The sequence below is a fragment of the Sinohyriopsis cumingii genome, chromosome 2 (assembly GCF_028554795.1).
Source record: "Sinohyriopsis cumingii isolate HCF-2022 chromosome 2, ASM2855479v2, whole genome shotgun sequence".
Classification (NCBI taxonomy): Eukaryota; Metazoa; Mollusca; class Bivalvia; order Unionida; family Unionidae; genus Sinohyriopsis; species Sinohyriopsis cumingii.
In genome coordinates, this window is record NC_142962.1 from 106,258,707 (window position 1) to 106,283,848 (window position 25,142).

Consider the following 25,142-nt stretch of genomic DNA (forward strand, 5'->3'; position numbering starts at 1 on the left):
TTTGGTCCGCTGTTCCCCCACCCCACCTTGTAATATGGGTGAATACAATTATAACCCTGTCCCTGTATTTTTCATACATCTATCGGTATATCCATACATTTCTTTCTAAAGCATACCTTTTAAACTGTATTAAAAGCATTTCAACCAAACTTGCATGTTAAGAACACTGTGTAGCGCTAGCTACCTGTTGCTATTAAGAATTTTCTGCATTCAGTATTTTTAGCTCAACTGATCACAGACCAAATGAGCTTATGGACTATTGTCCATTGTCCATCTGTTTTTTAGAGCAGGTTTGTTATTGCAACTCCTACTACTAAGGCTACTTGTAGGATTGACAAGAAACTTAACACATGCACATTCATCCTGTGGTCGAGTTGGTACACAATTTATACTGACAGCTAAAGGATGGTGAAAAGGCAACTGCAGTCTTTATTAGTAGAAATCATACTTCAAAGCATCATTTGCCAGATGGTTCATGAATATTTTCAGCAGAAATCAAGGCAACAGATCTTGTTTTGAAATATATCGAAACCGAAAATATTGTAAACTCGATCATCTCTGATTCATTATCAGTACTTAAGTCACACCACGATTGGAAGCTGTAAAACCCACTTTTGACTTGACATTCTCATTGAACACATTGGGTTGTGTACCTTTCACAGTACAGTACACTGTTGGTTACCCAGTCATGTCAGTATCAAAGGTAATACAAGAGCAGACCGCACTGCCAAAGTAGTTCTATGCAATCATCCGATTTAAATTGTTGTACTCAGATTTTAGACCTTATATCAAAAAGTTATTTTGTAAGTGGCAGGGATCATGGGTTTAAAGCTTTCAATAACATGCTCCATGTGATCAAACCCTCCTTGGGCAAATTGCCAGAACCACCCCTAAGAAGTAAGCAATCGTTGCATGAATTGGAATTGATCATATAACCCACTCTTGCATATTAAGGGCGAAGATGCACCCAAGTGCATTTCTTGCAAAGAACTCTTTACTGAGAAGTACTTTCTGATGGACTGTTTTGATATCCAACCTATACATGATCATTGCTTTAGGAGCTTTTTGATACAGTAAATAAGTCTTTTATTTTAAATTTCTTGAAGAAAGTTAACACTTATTCCAAAATACAGCTTGTGTGCAATCTATTTTGCTTGGATATTCTTGAACAACATGTATACTGTCAATTACCCTAAATAACTTTTATTATCTAATTAACTTTTATACATACCATTACCCATTAATTTGGAACCTTCATATACTATCCTTACCATAACATTTTTTTTTGTTGTTTTTTTTTCACAGCTCAGTGATAGTGAACCCATTTTCCTGCATACATCATTTATTACCTCTTTGTGGCACTAGATGTCCTTAAAGCCTCAAGGCTGACGTTTTTCATAAATTTCACCATTCTTCCAATCTAAAGTTTGGCAGGAAGGAAATGATGTTAAGTTTAAATGATGTTCAAATATTCAGTTTAGAATTAAGAGGTGCCACCTCTTAATTCAGTCGCTGAAGTCACTCCATTCTTTTTGTGGAGTACTCCAAAAGACGTGATGTCATGCATTTAACCAGTTATAGTCTAATAACATTTCCACATGTCAGACAAATTCATTCAAGAGGAAACAGAGGCCAGCTTGTCTAAGCGGATCTGAGAAGTTGAAATTAAATATGTTTTCACATATATGAACACTAGGCTTGACTTTTTCCTTCATTTTTTATACAATTTATTTATAGTTGGAACTAAGAAATCCCCAATATTATAAGGATCACCTGCCTTATTCAACACAGTGTGGTGTTGGCTTCTGTTTACAACAGTTTCATTATATAATCTTGTGTTCCAGCTTCAACTGAAATTAATTGACTCATGAACATAGCCAGTCAGCATCTGAATAATTCATACACATGTGAAAATAGGTAGCATTTCTCGGTTTAAGGGAGAAAGTATGTTGCTCATAATGTGATGAATAGTCTATATTATCTAGTTTTAACAGCAACCAACAATCTTTAGGACTTATATCTTGCAAGATACTGTATTATTCAGGTGATTTGGCATATTCGACTTTTGCACATAATGGCAGCATTGGGGCTTTTAATTGCTGGTGCACTGTAAAATCTTAATTAATCGATTAACCCTAAATGAAAATGGCCCTGCTTGGACATCCAGTGTGACTGCCATGGCAGCCATCTTGAAACTCTTGTTATTGTTACAATGCCTACATGGATGGTCATATCAACATAGGGTTTTCTCTGAAAGACTTCTAATGATGTCTAGTTGGTCCTAAATGAAAATCATGCAATTTTGATGTCCATCTTGAAATATCTTGTTATACCTACTACACCTACATTAATCATCATATCAATGTGGGGGTTTTCACTAAAAGACTATTTTTAATGTATAGTTGGTCCTAGATGAAAATGATACCAATCTAGGCCACCTAGGTGGCCATGTTGAAAATACTTGTATTGCAACTCCTCCTGAAGTAGGATGGTCACATCAACATGGGATGTTTATTAAATAATTTTATGATGTCTAGGTGATCCCAAATCAGAATATGGTGCCATTCTTTCATCAAATATGGTCACCATGGCAATATGTAATTGCTTTAATATTTGTCTCCAAACATTTTATGAATTTTTGTATCAGTTCTATTTTAAGACATAAAGAAAACAAAAGACTAAACATTTTATACTTAAGATAACTCCTCATGATCCAAGATGAAAAGAACAGGATTATCATTATCTCGTCAGTTATGTTCATCCCTTGGATTTTATTTAATGTCCTATTTCCTGAACCTCAAATCTGTCAATATTCACAGTACACTGATTCTTTTCATTTTAGAACTTGACTTTGAATATTCACAATAGCCAGTACAGTGTTGACATGTAATTAAATCCTATACACCCACGCATCCAACTGCTCCATTGGTCTTTTGGTTACAGCATCCACCTCAGATGTGGGACGTCGCAGGTTCGTTCCCTGGCCAAGTCATTACAGCAATCCTTTATCCACACTGTTGTTTCCAAGGCAAAATGCTGAAAACCATTTAAAATATATCTTATGAAATTTGGTAAACATTGGACTAGTGTAGATGTACCTTCAGCCATTGACAATCCTCTGGTTTCAATACCTTATATATTTTCATCCATCCATCTGTCTCTCTGTCCATTAATCATTCACTCATTTTGGAGCATAACTCATGTCAGTGCTGCATGTTACTGATGTGACATCACGTACCAAGCATCAAGTGATGTCCTGAGGCCACGAGTGGTCTAAAGTGCTCTCCGTTACAGATCACTGCCATCTCACCTCTCTGTAGGTTCAAGTCTCAGATTCGGCCAATGTGGGTATGTGAGAAAGCTTGCCAGTAGCTTCTCAAGGGTTGGTGGTTCTTTCCGGGGATTTCCCAGGTTCTTCCTCCACCATTAATACTGGCCACCATGCAAAGCCTATCATGTGCTGAAAAATGGCGTTAAACCCTACAACAACATCAAGTGATGTCTGCACATTATCGTTCTGATATAGATTTCATCCATGGCTTGAACGCCATCATTCCAACATCTGCCAGATGGATCATCAACGGAGGTATGAAGACAAAGATTCTCATTAGAGGTAAGGCCGCAATATAATAAAACTAGCTGCAGTCTAATACAGTTCATTGGAAGGGTGAAGATGACCGCGTCGCTTGAGATTGGCTCACCAAGCATGTGTTGTGGCAAGCTTGGGATTTTCCATGGATAGTTTGATGCAAATACACACAACTAAGTTCACCATTCTGATCTTTTATTTCTCCCACATGATTGGGTACAGGGACGTACATACAAGTGCATGGTAACCATTGTAAAAATGCCACCAGATACAAGGAAGTGGAGGTGTTGAGGTCTATAGATTCAGTGAGTGTCACTGAAGCGCTTAAACATACATATGCATGCGAACTGATAACATGGCCACAGCTGTTTCCAGTACATCTGGGAAACAAATTTCTCCAAGCTGTTGCTGCGTTGTTAACAAAATATAAAGTGCAAGTGCATGATGAACATGTTAATATACACCACAACTTGGCCATTGTGGAACGACATAACCGTACTCTTGCGGGATGGTTTTTTGAACATCAGTATGACTTGGAATTATTGACAAAGTCTTGGACTCAATCTTGTCGAGTGGGTAACATGACTTCCATCAGTCCAGAAATGCTGAATAATGAAATCACACACACAACTCAATTAAAACCTGCTGAAGCTGTCACCGTTACTTACAAAATTATTTCTCAACCACCACCATTAGAGCCACTCGGAAACAGTCTCATTTAGTATCTGCATGCACCAAAGATGTTAGAAAGCAGACAATATCGTGCTGCTGACACATTATGGTCCATCAATGCATTTGCAATCGCAGACCGGATAGTAGTATAGTGGGATATCATAGGGACTATGGGATTTCGATGTTAAACTAGGGGGTTTGTACCGTAGGGACAAGAACAATTTAACAGAAGGTTGTACCATAGGGACAAGGAGAATTTAACATAGGGAAATTTAACATGGGTGGACTATAGAGGGACAAAAAGTATCAGGACTGTATAAGGACAATAGGAATGGAACAGGTGGGGTTACGTCATGGTACTGGCTATTGGTAACAATGTAGCAAGGGGCTGGCCTGAATACTGCTATCTTAGGTAAACACATCTATAACACTAAAAACAATTGTTTTAGGCAAGAAAGCAAATCTTTTTGAGACAATGGAGTGGCCCTGAAAAGGGCCTTTGGTTTTCTTTTTCTTCCAGTTTCTTCTTTTCCTACTCCAGCTTCTTATTTTCTTTCCTACATTCTTCTTTTTCTTCTCTTTCTCCTTCTGCTCCTCTTTTTTCTCCTCTTCTCATTCTCCCCTACTTTTTCTATTTTTTCATTCCAGGCTCGTTTCATCAGCTTGCTTAGTCTTTCCTTCGTCTTTCTCAACTTGTTGATTTACATTTTCACTATATGTGGACTATAAGAATAGTAATCATCATTCAGTTGGACTATCATCTCCACCATACCCACATCATCTACTGCTTCTTGCAGTGTCTTCATTTTGTCAGTTGTATTACTTGCCATCTTCTTAGATTATTCAATGTTGAATGACTAATGCTCGACTTTATATGTGTCACGCACGAACGTGAACGAAAACGTCGCATACAGTAACTTGTCATATTATCTACTACCCACACACGGGAATGAGCAGAAAAACTTAAACAAACAACAAACCCAAATATACTACCCACACATGGGAAGAGGACAAAAAACAACAACCCATTATCTACTATCCACATATGGGAATGAGCAAAGAACAAACCCAAATATGCTATCTACACACAGGAAGAGCAAAAAAAAAACATTATCTACTATCTACACAAACGTATGCACATAAATACAAACACACTCTACTATCCACACGAACGCATACAAACACACACACACAATCACATCAGGAATGAAGTGAGTGTTTATAGACGCACTACTCCACACCTGTACAAATTGAAAAACTTGTATAGTCTCTTTTCTAGAGATATGGGTAGCCAAGAGAAGAGTTGTGTTTTTTATTTGAACTCCAAATGCTAATGGTTACATTTCCCAGGCCTGGCACCACAGATAGATCTCCGGCTCCAGTCCTGCTCCCGATTGATGGGTGTGGCTGTTAACGCGGGGGGGGGGGAGGGTGACTGGCTTCACTGTCCCCGTTTTTACTTTGTGGAATAATGAAGACTTCTGTCCGTCTTCTCCTATGCCACACACGTGGATGCTCTGGCCTCCTTATTTCCTCTTCCCATTTTTTCATTCTAGCGAACCATTGGTCTTTGTACTGGTGGCAGAGGCTGTGGCTGTGGTGTTGGTACTGGCTATGGAGGTGTCCTTACCTCATGCTTGACCTCACACAGTGGTCTTAGCATGAGGTGAGGCAGGATCCCTCTCTTCATTTCCTCTTCTTTTTCTTTTCTTCCTCTTCCTCCTCCTCTATCATGGCTTGTTCGGCTATGGCCTTCTTAGCCAGCTCATCCGATAAACGTCTGGCATACTCCAGGTGCATTTGGAGTTCAAGCAACTTAGCATTTCTGTTACTCATGTTGTCTCGTTGACGTTGGGTATCCAGACTAACGAACGTCTTCGCTTTATATTTGTGAAGCACAGACGTAAAGGAAAACATCCCGACACTAAAACTGACATTGCCCATATCATCACCCCAAAAACATAGAACACGCAGACCTAAAAGAAACACTCACATTTTACCTACAAACACTAACTACAAACACACACACAGACTTTTTGACAATTTAGGGAAAGGAAGTGTTTATAGACACGCACTTCTGTTTTCTTATATACTTAAAACATCGAAATGAAGTGCTTATAAACACACTTCTATTTTTTTAACGTACAAACATAAATACGCACATTTTTGGCAATTGAACTAATTTGTCTTTTCTAGAGTATTGAGATAGCCCTGTTTTTGTGGACGGGGAGTTATGGCAATCTTTCTTCGTCTGGTGGCAGGCTTTCCCAACGGATAGGGCCTGCTTCTTCGGCAAGAGAAGGAGAACTCTTTCGTGTCTACACGGTAGTCAACAAATCCTGTCTGGTTCCTGCTGCTGCTGTTCTCTCTGCTCTCTTTGCTTCTGAAGTCTGTACTTCTCTGTCTATTCTTCTTTCTCCTTCGTGATTTCCTCTCTTAAGAGCTCTTCTATCAGGTCTTCAGTCACTTTCAACCTTCAGACATTCTCTATCTCTTCAGGCTTCGGTATCAGGCGTTGCTTGACACGATGTAAATCCACGTAAGCTTCGTTCAGCTTGGCTAGTCTTGCTCACATCTTCATAGGAGGATGAGTCAACAATGGATGGTCATACTTACTTATATTGAATTAACGACGTTTTCGCCCAACAAGGGCATGTGCGTCGCTTTTATTCATGCACAGCAGGATGTTCAATTACTCCTGGGAGAAGGAGTAAGTGCCTCATCACCCAGGGATTTACGTGCTAACAGAACACTGTTTAATTCAGCCGTCAGGTCGTAGGACTATTATTTTAAGTACCTTACGACCTGAATGTAGGGCTTACGTGAGTGTGAATGGACCCAATACACACTCATGCCTAAGTATAAGAATTTCAGTCTGCCTTCACTGAGTAAGGTGTCGACCAAAGCAGTAGGTGACGCCAGTAGCGATTGGTCGCCACTATGTCGTTAATTTGGGTGGTAATAGTACCACATCTCCGTCGGGGTAGAGAAGTCCAGGAGAGGTAAGGGAGGAGAGGTACCAGGAAACAGGCGCAAACGACACAAAGCCCTGAAACGCCAATCCGTACTTAACCAAATCTAGTCCAGTTATTTAATAGACATAAATAATACCAATAGTGTGTAAGCCACCTGTGCAATTAATAAAATATATTGAGTCAAAATATTTCAAAAATGATTCATTCGTTAATAAAGTTGTAATTTTGTGTACAAAGTGTACATATAGTAAACTAATAAATACCAATCATCGAAGTCAAACTGACTTGTACGTAGTTTGTATCACGCATAAGAAAAAATTAGAGAATAAACATTTTGATGGCGGAAAACCCCCCAGATCAAATTAGGTTATTAAAATAGATACTGGTTCTCCAGCCAAAAACTGGTTCGCCGGCCAAAATGAGAACCACGTGTATACGACCAGGAAACTTTGAAAGTAACTGAGCTTGAACACCTCGAGTTTCAGTAACGTCTAAGCTTGTCCGGATATGGTCTCCACTGGCATTCGGTCAGGCATATTCTTCACTTGTGGGCAGCACCCACCCCTAAGTAGCCTCTTCAAATAAAGTCTGCTATCTTTTCCTAGTCATGATAATTTTCAGTCGCAGCATAAATACTGTACTAATAACGCCGTCCACCACATAAAGTCCAAGGTCTTTTGTCTTTAGACTCGACGAGGTAAGTAGACAGGTTTCCGCGAGCGGCTTGGACATGTATATGCCACGCTCCCTTTAGTTAGGATGGACCGGTGTACCTTTGATGACAGCCTTGCTGGTACAACGGTACCAATTTTTTAAAATAAAAATTTCCCCCTAATTTTTAGGTGTTAATCTTGGTACCTATTTAGTGATTAGTTTCACAGTTTACATGGAGAGGTGAAATAATGTAATATTATTATTATATGGTTATATTTCTAGTTTGAGAGATTTTTTTGGAAGAACTACAGATTTTAAAAAGACAGATATCTTTGCTGAGAAATCAGGTCCCGCGGATAGACATGTCCATGTCCATGGGGCGTTTCAAGGACATCTACCCCTATCAATACAGATTTTTAAGAAGGCTGATATCTTTGCTGAGTAATCAGGTCCCTCAGATAGTACTGTCCATGGGGCGTTTCAAAGACATCTAATCTTATATTGGTCCCTATCAATACAGATTTTTTAAAAGACATAACTTTGCTGAGTAATCATGTCCCTCAGATAGTACTGTCCATGGGGCGTTTCAAAGACATCAAATCTTATATTGGTCCCTATTTTAGTTGTTATTTTTCCTATATTTTTGTTTGTAAGTTCTGATTCATGAATGAAGTTAATGATGTTTAAGTACGTGATGTTTATGTTGGGGTTTGTATTCGATACGAATTTTGAATATGTAACAGGGGATCCAGTTTTGTTTTGTTCCCTTTTGAATTTAGTTCTTTCTTTCTTGAGTTTGTGGTAGTTGTTGAATATGTGAATTAAATCTTCTGGAATTTGGCAGCGGAAGCAATTGCTATTGGATGGTTTGGGTCCTATGTTTTTTTCCAAAGCTACTGTCAAGTTTTGTTTTTCCAGTGAGAATTCTATTAATGATTTTTGATCAGAGCTATTTACTTTTGGTGGTTTCCTTGTCCTATCGATATATTTTTGTATGGCAAATAGTTTTCGACCTTTGGTGTTTTTGTTCCAGAGTTAGTGCCATTTGCTGTTGATATAGGTTTTTGTTATGCTGAGTAATTCACTGACTCTGTATTTAGTGTTAGTAGATTTTGGGTCTTTGAGTTCCACTACTTGGTCAGCAAGTTCGTTTCCTTTGATATCGATGTGGGATGGTATCCACACGAATTCTACCCTTTGTTGATTGTTATTTAGTTCTTTGAGTAATATGTAGGTTTGTCTAAGGAAATGTTCTCTTGATGTAGTGTTGTTTGTTAGTATGGAGGAAACGAGTTCAGCTAATGATACAGACGGTAGAGTGTCTGTACAGATAATTAGTCCTTTTCGTTGAATTGTATCTAGTTTATTTAGGTGTTGTGGTATATCTGACATAAGCTTTGTTGACAGCATGGCTAGTCTTTAACACATCTTCATGGGAAGATGAGTCAACAATGGATGGTCTGACTGGAGACTGTCTAGCTTTATATGGTTCAAGCTTGGACACGATAGAAAACATCCCTACAAGTTTGTTTTTTTTGTTGGGTCAGAACGCTATGATAGTTGATTTAGGATGAGGGATAGAGAGAAGTTGAAGAGCATGTATAATGATAAAAGTTTGAAAACAAACGAAAGACACAATTTTTCAAAGCATTTTTTATTCAAACAAGTAACAGTCAACAATTAACCATAACACTTTTTTTCAAACAAACAAATAAACTACGTTTGACAAGGTTGACAATGTTGTGAAGTGAAGTGAGACTTCCAAGAAATGAAGTCGTTGGGCCATTGATGTACATACAGTACGTTTCCTAGCTAAAGACAAAGTATAGCCATAATGGTCACAAAACCATCAATCAACTTTGTCATTGTTTCTAGAAGAGTGACGATCAAAATAAGTCACAAAATGTTCTAAAGAATATCCAAGACTGCGTTGATGAAGAAAATACACACAATATTGTGAACACACCATGGAATCTGTGCCTTGTAATTTCATATTGTTGAATCGTGTCGTCTGGGCATTTCTTCTCATAAAGTCGATGATGTCGTCTTCCCAAGGTGGCAATCCATATCAATCAAAATACGGTGTCTGTGTCGGTTTTCCGTCGAAGAGAGTGACGACTGCTTTGTTTCAACATCAGTTGAAGGGCTCACACTAATTTACTGCTCGATTTGGAAGTCAATGGAAGGACCCAGGCAAATTTGGAAAATACGTCGATGACACAAAACAAATATTTGTAGCCATGGTTGTAAGTGGCCAAATGAGAGACATCGGCTAAACTGGCTTGCCACTGATGATCCATGCCCTCCACTCGTGTGCGACTTCTGGAAAATTTTCGTCGAATGGGTTTGTGTAAAGTTTACGTGGCTTGTTCTTTAACCATCGTCGCACTTGAGGTAAACGGACACTTTTCAGTAGAGTTATGGTAGCACGATATAATTTCTGAACTCCTCCGTAACCTGCAGGCTGGGATGGGGGAAGGGTCGTATTAAATGCTGGCTAACACCTTCTCCATTTTTAAAAAGTCACCCGCTCTTCGCTAATGCTACTTTGGATGGGACGATATGGTGGTTTGGAAACGGCTTTACGTGTCCGACGTGCCACGGGAGTAAAAGTCGAGGGTAGTGGTGGGGGTGGGGGTGGTAATGTGATGATTTCGATCAACAGTGCTTGTGTTGATCTCGATTGTTAATGCCATAGTCATATTTCTCACAGTTATAACCGTATCCCAGGAATGCGGCGATACTGGTAATGACATCGCAATGTTCATCGTGATAATATACGTGAATGTATTTTCCGTCTTTGAAATATTTGCCTCGAAACAACAGAGGTCAGCGCACTTCTTGAGGGTACACTTTCAAGGTGTAGCGTGGAGCTAAGACGTCTTGCAATTTCTTGCATTTCAGGAATGCCACATGGTGTGTCTTTGGATAGCCCCGCTTGCTGTAACAGGAGTTCTGCTTCTCTTTGTTGTTTGGCTTGGTTCGATCTCGAATGTTCTCCTGGGCTCTTTTCCGTTCTACCGTGTCGTTCTTGTCGGCATACGTTCGTCCCACCACGATGGCACAAGATAAACACGTCTCGTCATGAGTGTTGTTAATTTGAACGAGGCTACGCTTGATGCTGCGAAGTTCGTCCACCAATAACAGCTTTTTGCATCCTGTCCTTTGGGGAAGAGAAACGTGGGTCATGAACAGTGTCGCTTTTCCGTCGGTGAGGTGAAACTTGTCGTTGGATTGTTGCACATGTTGAATCTTGTCGATGACTTTGGAAGGTGTCACTTCTACTGGGCTGCTAAACTCGATCAAAACGGGGGACTTCAAGCTGTCATCACCATTTGACTTGAATGGAAAGTCTCAAGCGATCGTCTTCTTTGGCTTCACATTGCCCTTTCAGTGCGGTTAACAAAGAATCCCACACCTCGGTGATGAGCTTTTCTTCTTTCTCCAGCGGTACGTTGAACTTGATATCTTTAAACTTCACCGTGTACGTGTAAGCCGTAGTTCTAAATTTTCTAGAGGACCACTTCTCCGTTTCTCGAATATAGTAGCACTTTTCAGGGTTTACTGGTGGTGGTGGACTTTGGATGGGTGTAAAATCTCTGGGTCTGGATTCCGGTTCACTCATGTCATCTTCAAAATCGCTGACATAAATCTGAGCCAAGACTTCAGCTATTGTGCGAGGCGATAACCAAGTTTCTGCTTCTTAGTTTCTTCTTTCTCCACGAAATGATGCGATCGTTTCATCTTGACTGCAAAAAGTAAAATGACTAGATTTTGAACACTGTGGGTCCCTATATCATTGTCAGACTAATGTCTTCCCTATATAAATGGTCAGTGTCTTCCCTCCCAGTATTCATTTCACTCTCAAACCTACCAGAACTATGGAAGAGCCCACACATATTGAACTTCTGATCAGAGCTTTGCGATGTGTCGTACGAAAGTTTTCTTCGCACAAACCGACGGACTACTCTCCCTCCTTTCGATATAAAAGTCAAGATACTTGCTATATCTGTCAAAAGAAAGGGCATTGGGATACAAAATGTCCAGACCGTCAAGAAAGCAAAATAGGTGTCAGAAGAGACAAACGTCAAGATACCTGTTATCATTGTCAAGAAAAAGGACATTGGTCTTCAGTTGTCTTAAGAAACAACAGGAGAAAAAGAAAGAGAGGGGTTCAGAACAAGAGAAAAAAAGAAGAGGCACCCTACCAAAAGGAAAAACCCCAACACGTCCAGAAAGAGAAGAAAAGAAGACGAGACGAAAGTGAGGAAGGAGAGGAGGAAAAACCTGTGACAGTGATGAAACTCCAAAAAAATAAGAGAGTGAAAAAAGACAGAAGAAGTTTATGAACTTTTTAAAGTGTTGTGTTGTTAATTGGATTGTAAAATTTGTATCAGAATAGACGAGACAGAAAACGTAAGTGTCTGTTTGATTTTTCAGAATAAGGACCTACATTCACGCATTCACACACGTACATCATGTGCAAAAAAGGGATTTTGAGTTTTAATTGATTTTGGCAAAATGAATACTATCTCTTTTCGAGGGAAGTAGGTGGCCCTGAAAAGGACCGTTGGATGTTTGTTTTCTTTTATATCAACAAAAAAAAATCAGGAACGGGGCGTAATCAGCTTTAACTGCCTTAAGCCTTTGCCACGGCCAAGGCCTACTTCACGACTTTCTCCTGTCGATGATTTGGTAGAAATCACTAGTGTAGGTATCTCAGGCGCAGTAACAGGGTTGGGTTGTTTGGCTCGGAAAGGTCTTTTTTCTCTTGGGTCATATTAAAGAAGTCTGATACATTTGTTTCAGACTCATTAACACTGCTGAAAGTAATATTGACATATATAGCTTTAACCTAGTTGAAAATATTTCCTCCAAATCCACATTTTTCCAAAGCTTTAAAAATTATGTTATGCTCTATCCGATAAAAAAAAAAACTTTTCTTGATCGAAAAGAAACGACTCCCTTCTCATCTTTACTTGTTAAATAGCGTATTATGGCGGATATTAATAATGTATTGTTTAGAATTTTTCTCCCTACTCCTCTACAACTTTGGTTTATGTCTATTATTGAATTTAAACAATTCCGTATTCTATTAGTTACAATCTGACTTAAAATTGTATAATCATTATTTAATAAAGTTATAGGTCTCCAGTTTTCTTTTTTATTTCTTCTCTATCCCCTTCCCCTTTATATAATAATGTAATGTTTACCTCCCTTAAACTTTTTGGCATTTCCCCAGTTAGTAATATATTATTATAAAGCAGTTCTAAAATATCTACCAATTCATTTTGAAATTTAATATAAAAGTCCGATGTTATACAATCCTTTTTCCTTTTTCCAAACTTTTTATAGCATTTAACATTTCCTCGGCAGTAATAAATTTATTACAGGTTTCACATTCATTCGGAGATATCTGTTTATAGATGGTTTGCTGCAAATAGCTATTTATGATGTTAATATCAATATTTTGAAAAATCGGCTAGACGGAAGTAGCACATTCTACCAGTTTCTACCCTGCAGTAAATATTCTGAATAATATGATGAAAGTAATTTCACAAGATAAAATGTTTATCTTGCTTTGTATTTCAGATTGTATCATTTTATAATTTTATTTAAATTTCCAGAACAGAAATATGTGGTCAAAGTTTTGATAGTAGAAATAACGGTTGATGACGTCATCAACCGTCATAAATTTCCCTACAATTCAAAGATAACACAAATTCTGCGCCGTGTTCGGTACAATTATTAGACCCTCACGCATATTTACTACAGGGTAGAAACTGGTAGAATGTGCTACTTCCGTCTAGCCGATTTTGCTAGAAAGGGATTTTGACCGTAGTGGTGAAAATAAAGGTTAATTTGCCGGATTGGATTCAGGACATGGTCATTTAAGAGATATGCGTTGGTACGTTATTGTCTTTTAAATGTATATGTGTAGTTTTTCAGTCCTCTTGCGATTCTGAAGCGATAAAAGACGCGTGAGAAAAAGTCGAATCGAGCGAAGGGTTGTGGTCACGCTTGCACTCCTTGTGTTTATTTATATTACCGATAAGGGGATTTCATATTGTCAGAGATTTCGCCGTACTTTATTGATAAAACGTCAGACTCCTGTGATAGAGGCAACCAACCAACACGTTACCATTTGGCACCTTTGGTTGAGCGAGAGCGAGACTGCTATGCGGTCAAGCCACCAAGTAGAATATTTGTGCGAGAGGAGGTACAAGTCAAGTTTCCTTGTTGCCCTATCACATAGTACCCGTACGTGTAATGACATCGGGGAAAACCCACCGCTTGGTGTCCAGCAGGAACAAACTTGCCTTGTTACAAAGGTACACGCCCATTCGATGATGCCACAACAGAATGAGAATGGCCACATGTGCAGCCTCACACGGTTGCCAAATACATTCCACGTACATATTGTGCCAGAGATCCTTTTGCACACACACCCCGGGGACACGATGCTAGAGGTACACTTCTTTCTAGTTATCAACTACAGTTTTGGTACCATATCAACTGGTGATTTTATCTTTATCGTTTTCGTCTGCTGCCAGGCTGCTTACACGAGGGAGGTGGGGTGCGTTTGGGGTTGTGGTGTTCAGAAACTACATTGGATCAATGAACTGCATTTATCTCAGTCTAATACATCATGTACATTTCGATGTCATTGGGAATGGCGCTTATTAACGCATTTGATGTCGCAGCAACTCCTTGCATTATCAAATGCCCATTACACCCATGCAGAACATTAAATACCACAGTAATTTTTGTTTTCTTTGGATAAATTCGCAGCTAGAGATTGCATTCGATGCGTGCGGATCCTCTGTACACATCAGTATGTTCTTCGTTGTTGGAGTAATGATCTATACACAGATTCAGTAATTAGTGTCCGTAGAAAATTAGGTGATCGTTAGTCATAACCATGTCCATGGGCGAGAACCTGCGTAATTTATAATACACCTCAAATGAATCCTACCTCAATACAACATTGGTGGCCTAGTCACGTCTGACTACAGTGTAGCAAAACCCTCACGGGACTTGTTCAGCAAGTTGTGTTGTACCTAAACGATTTTGACTGCAACTAACGATGGACAGTTTCTATTCAGGAATGTGTTCCAACATAAGCCAAAGTCATTAAAAGAATTCGATTAACCGATTTCCAGAAATCGGGGCTACATGGGGGTGGGTGGGTGGGGGGTGCAACAAATATGGAAAGAAGATAATATCTTACTTATACAGGTGGGCCAATACGTCTCCTCTTTAAAGAGTTTTGACATATAATTTTCATTGACATTTTTATCTCTGCGGGATAGTGTCTAGCCATGAAAGAAGTCCTGATGAATCTCATTGAGAGGAATCAGCAAAAAAAAGGAGCAATCTATGGGCACCTGGTATGAAAAAGACGCACAGATTGGCTCGATTAAATATATTGTAATTATTGAATCCCTAACTAGAATATATCAATTTCAACGCCTCTCGGACAATATGTAGTTCCGAATTTCTTTTAACTGGAGGAAAAGTTTAAAGAAAATTCGTCGACCCGATTTCTTGGAATCTGGAGATTAATATACGATAGTTGTAACAATGTCCATTAGCAGATTACCTTTTCAGTTCTTATCTGGTTCATACAGTTCGCCACTAAAATGATCTTGAAATTTATTATTGTACGATATCTTCTAAACAGGGACGTCATTTCAACTTTTTCGGTGGGGGGACAAAACTTGACTGGGGAGTGGTGGTGGCAAAACTTAACGGGCTTGTTAATTTTCCTATATAGGCTACAGCAATTTTACAGCACATGCTAATTCGGGGGGTGGGAGTGGCAAATGTCCCCCCCCCCCCAAATGACGTCCCTGCTTCTAAACAAAGATATATTTGACTCCCTAAAGCATTTTTTTACGGTATTTGTATAATGCAAGCGGAAATCTAAGAGGGTCTTTACGGATACCAGCATTATTTAAAACCGTAACAATATACGTACAGATTGCAGCCAAACTTTGCCATGATTGAACCCTTACTAGGAGAATTTCTATTTCAACATTTGTTTGAAAGTCGGTAAAGAGTAACCAATCCCAACAGAAGGAAACCTTCGATTAAAATTTCAGTCAAGACGATTTCGACGAATTTGCGGTTAGATGAAAGATGTCGGGCACAACACATGCAATCAGAAGATTATACCTTACGTATATAGATGTGCCTCTATGTCTCCTCGTTAGAGAGTTCTGACAATGGACCTTCTTTGATAATTTATGTCCGTGCGACAGAGTCCACCCACGAAGGCAGTCCTGACGAATAGCGAAGATAGGAAACAACGATGGGTACCGGGTATGAAAAACACTAAAATGTTGATAGATTGTATAAAAACTGTGCGCTAATTGAACCTCTACTAGGCAGATTTTGATGACAACGCCTCTTGGATATTACCTAAATAACAGAAAGAAAGATTGTAAGAAAACACGTCAAGCAAATTTCGAGAAATTCTCGGCTAGAAAAAGTTAGTCAAGCACAACACATCGCGTAATACTTTATATTACGTTTACATCTGAGCTAATACGTCTCCTCTTTATACAGTTTTTACACAGACCTATCTTTAATACTGTAATAAATTTGGAGTATCAGCCATTTGCATATAGCTCTTCATTTTAAGAATTTCATATATTTAACTATTCACTTGGTTGATTTTGGAAGGTCGGTGTCCTCAGCCCGACTAATTAGCCAATTGCTAGGGAAAAAACGTCACAGATTACAGTGTTGTTGAGATTCCATGGTGGCAAAGTTTAATTTTATTGTGAGTTCAGGTCCACGTCCCGTAAGTGTTCCTGGCAGATGAGTAGTCCCTATGTAAACCTACCTGTATGTAGCGATTATTAGAGTCCATGTGCAATATTCGTGATGGGTGACTGGTAAATTGTACAAAAGAGTAATTCAGAAGGGACGGTTCCGTTTCCTGGAGATCTCTTGTGTTGTTCTTATCATGGTAGATATGGTGAGTGAAATCAAGTTGGTTACTTATTACTTATTCCCGATTCAATAAGGAATAAGTAACCAGTTACTTATTCCCGATTCAAATATTTTCATATACATTTGAATGCTTATTCCTTACCTTCACCGAGATTTTTATTTATTCCCAATTTATTCCCAATTCAGTGTGCAGTTGCTTACCACTTAGTTAATGCAGATGAAAGCTTTTTAGGGCATGCATTGGTGTAATTCTAACCTGATTGGAGAAATACGAGTGCTATATAAAGTTGAATATAGACAGATCACGGACTATATGTAGGAATGGTTTAGGATATTGATAGCAATACGTGTTTAGTAATTTGATATAGGATTAATTAGTTATGTTAGGCATTGGGGTCGTGTCTTGTGTTGCATGGCGTTAAGTATTAGTAATCGGGTCAGAAAGGCTTACGAAGTAAAAGAAAACCACAAAAAAAAAACAGAAAAAAAAGCGTGAAACTGGTGATTTTTCTTGTGTGATCGTCATGTTCTTTGAGGAGAATTATGTGGAGCATTTACGAGTTTAAGAAGCCTTCAGCTGACTTGAATATTGTTGTTGTTGTTGTGGGGTTTAACGCCATTTTTCAGCACACGATAGGCTATATATGGCGGCCAGTATTAATGGTGGAGGAAGAACCCGGGAAAATCCCGGAAAGAACCACCGACCCACGAGAAGCTACTGGCAAGCTTTCTCACATACCAACATTGGCTGAATCTTATGAATATTGTCTTGAAGTCCTTGGAACTGGGGAACTTAGCACACCTGTAACTGATTTCCAGAAATCGTGGTTACATAAAAGGGAGTGGATGGCGGGTAAAGCAAGTTTGGTTGTTAAGTTTCACCTTTAAAGAGATTTAACAATGAACCTTCTTGACATGTTATCTCTAGAGGATAGTGTAGTCACGAAAGACGTCCTGAGGAATTTCGTTGAGCCGATTTCGACATAACAGCTAGATGACGGAGGTCTCGTACGACACAACATAGACCCTTCTTTGACATTGTATCTCTAGGGGATAGATGCCCATTCACGAATGATTAATAGATGTGATGTGATTTGGATTTTTAACGTAGCTTTAACAATTGTTCAGTCATATTGCTACGATATCTGCAGTGTAGCAGTTTATAGTGATGTCTAGCACTGCGGCATCATGCCGCAGACATGTAGCATGATGTCCCACCCAGTCACATTATTCTGAACCAGACCGACCAGTCCTAACACTGACCTCTTAATGCTGAGCGCCAAGCGAGGCAGCTGTTAGTACCATTTTTGTAAGTCTTTTGTATGACTCGGTCGGGGATCGAACCTCCCGCATCCGAGGCGGACGCTCTAACCACTAGGCCACCGGAGCGATAATGATTAATAGACTGAATCAAAAGTTCGTCCTAACTGAATCTCTGATTAGAGGATAGTAGTGAAAGGGGACGATTCAGCCTCAATGGGAATTAGCATTACAGACCCCTCCCCCCGGGACGGTTTAGCCTCAATGGAAATTTAACATGGAGAAAAATCGTGGAATTGTTTAGCCTCAAGGGAAATTTAACATGGACGAAAAATCGTGGGACTGTTTAGCCTCAAGGGAATTTAAACAGGGTGGGACTGTATAGCGTCAAAGGAATTTAAACAGGGTGGGACTGTATAGCGTCAAGGGAAATTTAACATGGGATTTTTTTTTTTTAAAAAAAATAAAAATAAAAAAAAATGGGGTAGGCAATGGAAAGTCATTCTCTTTTCGAGACCTATGAGTGGCCCTGAAAAGGGCCTTTGGGTTTATGTTAATGTATCCATTAACATAAGTGGCACCGCATTGGTCTTCTTCTTGTCCTTAGGCTGCGCCTCACTGTAGGACCGTAAATCAGCACTCTTTTGAGGCATCCTTGCCTTTCTACGTAGATCCTACGTATCCACAGACTGGTGTCTGTCCTGTGGACAACGGTCCACTTGGATCGGACATACATTAGCATGTCCGTCCCAAACATCATTGAAGACACAAGGGTGGATGATTCAACTGTGGTCCACATCTTGAGGCGACGAGAACAGGTGAATCAATGCAGTGAACTGCGCTTATTTATAGGTAGAGGAAGGATTGAAACGGATTGAGTTCATTCACCAATCCGAACACGCGTTACAAAATTCAGTCAGTCCGCATCCAATCCGAAGAGAACAGTCTGTGACGTCACGTGGTCTATATAGATTCGCCAGCGCCTGTGTGCAGTCAATCTATGCGACAGTGATTCAACATGACGGAAACTCAGAAAACGATTCATTGGGGTGAAAACGATTCATTGGGGTGCACCAGCAGTGGAGACCGCCCAAGGGAACCCGGACTTACTTTCAGAAGAGGTAAATTGGGATTTTGTGGATTTTCTTACCTCGCAAGAATTTGTTCCGGAACCTTCGTCTCCTTCTTCATTACCGCAAGTGGAGAATTTTAGACAGAGACAGAAAGAAGAATTGGAGAAATTTATACAACGACAAAAGGAAGCGGAACAAGCTTTTCTCCTACAGCAACAGCAGCAAGAAGAAGAGGTAAGAAAAAAACAGCAACAAGAAGAAGTAGCAGCAAAGAAACAAGAGGGTGAAAATCAAACGGTCACGGTACTGTTGGACATTTTAGCGGAGTTAAGAAGTCTGAAACAAATGTATCAGACTTCTTTATTACGACCGAAGAGAATACGACCTTCCCGAGCTAAACACGTCAACCCTGTGACTAAGCCTACCGTACCACCCTTAGTGATTTCAACCCAATCAACATTATCAACAGTACGCAGTCCAGAAGTAGGCCTTGGCCGTGGCAAAGGCTTAAGGCAGTTAAAGTTGATTGCTTAAACTCACCCCTACACCAAAAAAGCTCTTTTCAGGGCCACCCACGTCTCTCGAAAAGAGATAGCCTTTCAATTTGCCAATAACTCAAAAATCAACAAAAAAAAAACATTTTACCCCTATAGTACGTGTATATGAGTGCGTGAGTGTAGCTTCTTATTTTAAAATCAAAACTCAGAGACACTTACCTTATATAATTAATTCATTCTTTTATCCATAATTACAATCCAATTCACAATTCACAACAGAGCACTTTAAAAAGTTCATACACTTCTTCTGTCTCATTGTTTAGTCTCTCTGTTTTTTAAATTTCTTCACCGTCACACTCTTTTCCTCTTCTTCCTCCTCGCTTTCTTCCCTTCTTCTTTTCTTCTCCTGTTTCTTTTTCTTCCCCTGTCTGCTTTCTTCCTCTGAAGAATCCCTCTCTTCTTCTGAAAAATCCCTCTTTTCTTCTGACTCCTCTTGTTTCTTTTTTGGGCAATCTGGAGACCAATGTCCTTTTTCTTGACAATAATAACAGGTATCTTGACTTCTGTCTTTTTTATCCCCTGTTTTTTTTTCTTTTTTGACGGTCTGGACACTCTGAAGACCAATGCCCTTTCTTCTGACAGATATAGCAAGTATCTTCACTTTTATCTCGAAAGGAAGGAGAGTAGTCCGTCGGCTGGTCTGAAGAGAATTTTCTAATGACCCCTCGCAAAGCTCTGATGAAACGTTCGATTTGGCTAGTCTCTTCCATCGTTGTGCTCGGTTAGAGAGTGAAATGAATAGTGAAAGGACAAAGACACACACCCTTTTATATACGCTGGTCTGCCATGACTATAAATTAGTCTATGGTGTTTAAACTTGAGTCATTTGACGTTTTTCACTCAAGATGAAACGATCCTATTCATTCGAGAAGAAAGAAGAAGAAGAAAGTAAGAGGCAGAAACGTGATCTATCGCCTCGTACCAGGGCTGAAGTCTTGGCACAAATTCATGCCAGTGATTTTGAAGAGGACATGAGTGAACCAGAATCCGAACCCTCTAAACCAAGTTCACCACCCTTAGTCAACCCTGAAAAGTACTATTCCATTCGAGAGACGGAAAAGCGCTCCTCTAGAAAATTTAGAACCACGGCTTACAAATACACAGTGAAGTTTAAAGATTTCAAGGCTGAAGTACCGTTAGAGAAAGCAGAAGGGTTCATCACTGGGGTGTGGGATTCTTTGCTCACCGCACTCAAGCGACAATGTCAACCCGTAGAAGACGATCGCTTGAGACTTTCCATACAACACGACGGTTTGAAATCCTCTGTTTGGATCGAGTTTAGCACCCCTGCAGAATTGACCGCTTCCAAAGTCATGGACAAGATTCAACACGTGCAACAATCTAATGACCAGTTTGACATCACCGATGGAAAAGCCACATTGGACATGACCCACGTCTCTCCTCCTCAAGGGACCGGACAACGCATAAAGGTGTTACTGGTGAACGAGCTTCGCAGCACCAAAAAGAGTCTCGTCCAAATTCACAATTCTCAAGACCAGATGTGTTTAGCCCGAGCCATCGTGGTGGGACGAACCTATGCCAACAAGAACGACACGACATAATGGAAAAGAGCCTGGAAAACTATTCGACAATCGGACCGAGCCAAACAACGAAACGAAGCAGAACTCCTGTTGCAACAAGCCGGCCTGTCCAAAGATACACCCTGTGGCATTCCTGAAATGCAAAAATTGCAAGCTGTCCTAGCTCCACGATACACCTTGAAAGTGCACCCTCAAGAAGTGCGCGGACCTCTGTTGTTTCGAGGGAAAGACTTTAAGGACGGAAAATACATTTATGTCTATTATCACGATGACCATTTCGATACCATTACCAGTATCACTGCATTCCTGGGATACGGTTATTACTGTGAGAAATGTGACCATGGTTATAATAATCGAGAGCAACACAAACATTGCGGATTGAAATGCTCAGGATGTTTGGCCTCTCCACCCTGTCTGAGCGAAGGACCAGTGCCTTGTTCAACTTGTCTGCGCACGTTTGTCAGCCCTACCTGTTACCAACAACATTTGAAGACGCAAGGTTCACAGCAGAAATGTGCTTGTCAACTGCTGAGATTGTGCCCTACATGTGGACAAGGCCTACGTACCAATAATGCCAAGACACACGTATGTTCAGGAAAGAAAAAATGTCACATTTGTCACCACATCGTGGACTTGGAACACCAATGCTACGTGCAAAAATACCAACCCACACCAGAGAAAGAGGACGGTCACAAGAAGAAAGGCAATTTCATCTTTTTTGATTTCGAATGCATGCAAGAGACCGGCATTCACATTCCTAATTTCTGCGTGGCTCATCGAGCGTGCGAAAAGTGCATTCAGGAATCTATCTTCAGTCATTGCCCTCACTGCAGTAAGATTCCCGGAGGGTGTGAAAAAATCTTTCGAGGACCAAACACGTTAGCCGATTTTGCCAAATGGGTCTTAGACCCCATCGACAAGACGTGGAGCCAACAGGACATCGAACGTTACGGAGATTGTCATCGTCATGCCACGGTGATGGCTCACAATTTCTCCGGATACGATGGACAGTTTCTTTTGAGATACTATACGGAACAAGGCACCGAGCGTCCTAAAGTGACTTTGAACGGAGCCAAAATCATTTTCATGCAAGTGGGAAAAGTACAGTTTAAAGATTCGATGAGTTACTTGGCCATGCCTTTGAGCCGAATGCCTAAAACGTTTGGAATGACAGAAATGGATAAAGGGTACTTTCCACACTTTTTCAATACGGAAGCCAATCAACACGCCGTTTTACCCCATTTACCTGAGGCTCACTATTACGACCTCGACAACATGCGTACCGAACAACGAGAAGCTTTCTACTCTGGGTACCAGGCTCACGCCTCGGACCCTTTCGACTTTCAGGAAGAAGTGTTAAAGTATTGTCGTTCCGACGTGGACATTTTACGACGTTGCTGTGGAAAATTTCGAGAACTGTTCATGGAACACGGAGGGGTCGATCATTTGAAAGAAGCTTGCACCATTGCCAAAGCGTGTTCTTTAGTGTACCGGCAACGATTCATGCCTGAAAACACCGTGGCTGTCATCAGTCCTCAAACGACCCACTATGTCAAACGTCAATACTCGGTCAAAGCCCTACGCTGGTTACGTTACTTGTGCGACAAGGAAGACAAGTGGATTCAGCATGCCCGCAACGAAGGGGGCGAAAAGACCATCGGAACGCATTCGGTCGATGGCTTGGACTTAGAAAACCCCAAGATCGTGTACGAGTTTAACGGTTGCTTATTTCACGGATGTCCCTTCTGTTACCCTGACCGTGGCACTAAAAATCAGTTTCTACAACGAACCATGGACGACTTGTACCAGGCCACTTGTCAGCGACGCCTAAAGTTAGAACAGGAAGGATAATAAGTGGTGGAAATGTGGGAACACGAATACGATCACCGTTTGAAAACCGATCCCGAATTTAAACGCCTCGTGGAAAGTTACCAGTTCATGGACCCGCTGAACCCGAGGGATAGTTTGTACGGAGGAAGGACCAATGCCACCTGTTTGGTGTACCAAGCCGACGAAGAGAAAGGAGAAGAAATCAGATACTTGGATGTGTGTTCGCTGTATCCCTACGTGTGCAAATATTGTCGCTTTCCTGTAGGGCACCCGCAATTGCTGACGGAACACATCGACCTGAAAAACATTCGACAATACGAAGGTCTGATCAAGTGTAAAGTTTTGCCTCCCACAGACTTGTACCATCCTGTGTTACCTCACCATTGCCAAGGCAAACTGATGTTTCCTTTGTGCCGTACTTGTGCCGAAACGTGCAACCAAGATCTGCCTTGTCAGCACACCGAGGAAAAACGGGCCTTGACGGGGACGTGGGTCAGCGTGGAATTGTTCAAAGCTCTGGACATGGGATACCAACTGTTAGAAGTGTACGAAATTTGTCACTTTCCCAAGACACAACAATACCACAAGGGTGACCCCACGCAGAAAGGCATTTTCGCCGACTACGTGGATGCTTTTTTGAAACTGAAGCAAGAAGCCAGCGGCTATCCTTCCTGGTGTCACACTCCCGAAGACCAAATAAAATTCAAAGAGAAATACTATGAACAAGAAGGCATCTCTTTAGACCACATCGAGAAAAACGAAGGCAGGCGATCGTTTGCCAAAGTGATGTTAAATTGCTTGTGGGGTAAAATGGCACAACGACCGTGTTTACCCAAGACGGAATATTTGACAGAACCTTCCCGCTACTTCCAGATGATTCACGACAAAACCAAATACATGAAACACGTGGACGTCGTTCGTGAGGATTTGATCTTGGTCAATTACGAAGAAGATCTGGACTTTGTACAAGACGACCCCTTTGGAAATGTCATCATTGCGGCTTACGTGACAGCTCATGCTCGCTTAAAATTGTACGAAGCTTTAGAACTGTAAGGGAACGCGTCCTGTACTTTGACACGGACAGTTGCATTTACATCCATCACCCGAGTCAACAGCACCCTGACATCGAAGGAGACCGTTTAGGAGCCTGGACAGACGAGCATCCCGACGACAAGATTCTAAGTTTCGTCAGTGGCGGTCCAAAAAATTACGGCGACGAATACCGGGACCCACAAGAAGTGCACACGACGTGCAAAGTGAAAGGATTGACTCTGAATTATCGTACCAGTCGTGTGGTCAACTTTGGGGTACTGAAAGAAGCCTTGCAATTGGGAGAGGATGAACACTTTAAAGTGACCACCTATCAACCGAACAAGATTGTACGTTTACCCACTCACCACATCGTCAGTCGACCCTTGGAAAAAGTCTATCAAATCGTGTACCAGAAGCGAGTGCGACTCCCCAATCATTTCACTTTGCCGTATGGACATGTTAGTATAAAACTTTGGTTGTAAGCGGATAGCCACCCACTAGAAGGATGACTTCGCCACAGCAAGAATCGAGTGAGAAACCCGATGAGAACTCCAAGTTCAAACCCTACCATTTTCCAGTCTTCTTACCTGACTATTGTGATTGTGCCCGTCGATTGGACACGTTTCAAGCATGGCCTTTCCACCCATGACATTACGGTACAATGATGACGGTACCTTAGAGACGGTACCTTCCAAAACAAGACATAAAAAACATAAAAAAAGAACGATGTACAAGCTGGAGACTGCATTGCGACTAGTATAAAAAGGGGCTATGGTCAAGATCGATAGTTCATTGGGACTACCAAGACCGAGCGAACAAGATGAATACTTTCAGAGAAACACAAAACAAGTTTAGACAGGCACAATTCAAGTGTGGGGCTTCTGAAGTGGAATGCGATTGTGAACCTTGCGATGGGTACGATGCTGTACGTTGTGACCTTAGCGATGCCGTAAAGCATCATGGGAACTTTGTTCTCACTACCCCTATCAAGGAAAGTG

The 25,142-nt window shown here is 40.7% G+C and overlaps 1 protein-coding gene across 1 annotated transcript in view; it reads left to right on the top strand.

The window, feature by feature from the left end:
* LOC149805565 (uncharacterized) overlaps window positions 1–25,142 on the top strand; it is a 460,129-nt gene that overhangs the window by 94,322 nt on the left and 340,665 nt on the right. The window lies entirely within an intron of this gene.